A 3,533-nucleotide genomic window follows, 5' to 3' on the forward strand; every position below is an offset into this window, starting at 1 on the left:
TGCATTCCTGCATTTAATTCCTAACAACCATATGTAGTGAGTACTGTGTGTGCGTGCGTGTGTGTTGCTAGGGATCAAACCTAGGTTCTTAAGCATGTGAGACTAAGTTACCACCCCCAACCTGTAAGTACCATTCTAATCCCCATTTCATGAGGTACTAGCACTCAGCAAGTTTGGGTGACTTACCGTTTTCAAAAACTCTGATATTAGTGAGCAAACATGGAGTGTATGAGGGATTTTTCTGGCTGTGGCTGTTACAGTGCTGTTACATAGCACTCACTCGCAGGCAGGACAGAGGTCGGATGAAGCTGGACTCAGTGAATGGCCTATGGTGAGGACCAGGCCTTGCCTGCGTGAGAGCATGTGAGCAGCTGTGCAAGTGCCCTGTGTGGTTTGTGTGCACACGTGCACATGTGTGCTACAGTGTAACACGGAGTAAAGCTGGGTCAGTGCTGTCCACAGTGTGATTCTTTTCCACTCATTTGTTTTCTAAAGCTGTCAGTTAAAAATAAAACTTTAATATTAAATACATTCATTCCTGTATTCCCAAACTGAATTTTATAAAAATGACTAGAAGATTATTTTGTTAGAGGCTGCTCCACAGTTGTCATCTTGATAGAAATAGAAATTAAAAGAACGACTGAAAAGAGGCTGTTCTCCCTCTGGGTCTTTCAACCTAAAACATTATTCTTGCTCGTTTCTGTGCTGAGCAAACAGGGAACTAAATCAAAATGTTCCTCATCCAGGTGGTACAGCAGATCAGTCCAGAAAGCTTATGTGTCACACACAGAGCAAACCCTAACTCCAGCCATCTGCAGAACCAGTTTACTCATCCCAAAACACATCCCAATTATTGTGTTCCTTTTTCATGGCAGAATACACATTTCATGGATGAAGGCAAACAGAAGAATACTACTTTATCATCTTTTCATGGCTGAGAAAATAAAGAATGACCTAGAGAACATCCAAGGTCATTTTATCTTACATTTGAAACCATGAATGAAAATTGAAGTATGAACACAAGGACACACAACCACATACACATCATTCAACTAATCCCAATGCACAGAAATGTGGAAGGGAAAATCCCCAAACCCAGCAGCACTCGATGAGATATAAATTGAACCTATCAGAAGAACAAACAAGATCATATTAAATAGTGATCAGCATCAATTCCTCCTTGTAAGCGCAAACTTGCACTCCATTAATCATACTTTGTGATAATAATTCTTCACACTCAGCAAGTGAAAGTAATACATAAAAACACTAACGTACAAGAAAAGAGATTTGTTCTGTGCTTGGTAATGTATAGCTTTAAACAGCAACAATCAGAACAAAACATCTGTCCCAGATCTTCAAGAAAGGCTTTGAATAATGCATGTGATGCTGCTTTGTAAGTTAGAAAGAAGCAGTATGCAGGCGGTAGGATGTGGTACTTAAAATATATTATCTGTCTGGTGGGACTGACTAGCAGGGGAGAAGGAATCCTGCACTTCACAGGACTGACAATCATGCAAAGTGTAGAAAAATCTTGAGGGAATTATTTAAATTATAGTGAAATGGAGGAGCCACAACAGCATCAACCTATTCTCATAGATTCTAGAATCTATAGTAAACCTCTTGTGATTTGGAACTTAGCTTCTGGCTTTCATGAACGCTATATACAAAAAGCAAGCAAGGAAACAAAACACTCGGACTGATTGATAAACCAAGGAAGAATGAGGAGTGTGAGCTAAGGGTCGTTGGTGGCAAGAGCCAAGGCTGTCTGGGAGGGCAACCAGCCAGAAGTTCCATTCTGTCCAGAGGAGAGGAGACCTCCCACTGTGTCCTGATGACTCACAGGGCCACACTTGTTTCCTATCCTAAATCAGCAGATTTTAAAGAGAGATGAATTAGAAAAAGTAGAATATTTGTAAGAATAAGGAGCACTCTGTCATAGAACAGGCATGGCAGGGAGGCAGCCCACCGAGCAGATGGATGTTCAGGACATACACTGCATGGCCCCCAGCACTTTCTGCATGATGGAGCTGCCTGTGCATCCACCTATGCACCATGGCAGCCAGGGTAGCTGTGGGAGAGGGTGCATGCGGTAAGCGGGGAGCAACTGTTGAACTAAATTCCAGATTTCATTTAAGTTTTTAAATTTAAATAACCACATGGAACTAGTGGCTCCTATACTGGATAGCACAGATGCAGACATGTTATAATATTTTTGAAAATTACAAACAAATGTCACAGTTATTTACTTAAGAGTTTTCTGGAGCCCATAACATATCTAGTACTGTACAAAGCACTTGGCTTCCGAAATTCTGGCTCATGTCATCATACCGAACTGCAAACTTATTCCAAATAACTCACATTTTTACTCAGTGAGAAATCATTAGCATGAGCAGGCCAAATATTCTTTCATTTTTCTTAAATATTTCTGCCTGTCTTGATCAGAATCTCTAGAACCTCTAAGCTATTCAAAGACAAATATGTGATATTGTCATAGATGACTTTCATAAAGATTGGCAGAAAATAGAATACTTGCAGAGGTAACTTGACCTGATTTAAGGAGAAAGTTGTAGCGACTGAATGTACATAATTTTTAAGAAATCTCAACTGTTTGTACATGTTGGGATGAGAAAATTCAATGACTATTGTATTTCAGGCACCACTATACTTGCAAGAAATCATTTTACACGTTCTATTTATATAGTGCAATTTATTTTCTCTTTCTCCTCTCTCTTTAGCTTTCTGTGTGTGTGTGTGTGTGGTGTCTAGCTTCAAATGTCATGCTGGATTACATTTTTGGAATATCAAAATCATGTCTGTGGTCATTGCTTAAAAAGTCTTTGGCTACAAAGAGAATGTATTTTTATTTTCAGAAAACAACACTGAAAAATAGTTCACTAATACTGCTTTCAGGGTTTTTCACTTTGGCCCATTCGCATTCCTGTCAGAAATGACCCGCTGCGGGAGGAACGGCAGACACCTGCTGGGGACGCGGGGCCAGCAGCCTGTGGTGTGGAGCCGGCGGAGGTTTCCCCTTTCTGTCCTCGGAAGTTGAAACTAACCCTATCTCCAGCATGCAGAGACCGACAGGACAGGAAAACACACTTTTACCAGACATGGCTCTTGGGGTCAGGAGGGCTGCTTTGTTCTTGGAGCATAGGGACCCGGAAGGCACTTCGGGGGAGCCCAACACTGCTCCCAGCAGCCCTTTCCCTGCCTGAGTCAAGTCTGGTGCGATGCTAGAGTCCCGTCTGCTGCCACCAGCCGCCTTGTGCCGGTTTCTCTGATACCGGAGCCGAAGAGGCAAGGACATGTGGATTTAGCAGGCTTTGAGTGTAGCATTAATTAGTGAATACTATTTTATTTCTTTGTATGTATATGATATCATAGATAGATGGATGGATGGATGGATGATAGATAGATAGATGGTTTTGGGTTTCCCTGTGTCTGGCCCAAGGTGAGCATACAGATATTTATTGAGCGAGTGAATGTTCTAATTCACGGTAATATTATTACCAGATAAATTACCTGTCTCA

The sequence above is a fragment of the Heterocephalus glaber genome, unplaced genomic scaffold (assembly GCF_053883595.1).
Source record: "Heterocephalus glaber isolate CG9 unplaced genomic scaffold, H.glaber_assembly_v1.0 deba00000768, whole genome shotgun sequence".
NCBI classification, from domain to species: Eukaryota; Metazoa; Chordata; class Mammalia; order Rodentia; family Bathyergidae; genus Heterocephalus; species Heterocephalus glaber.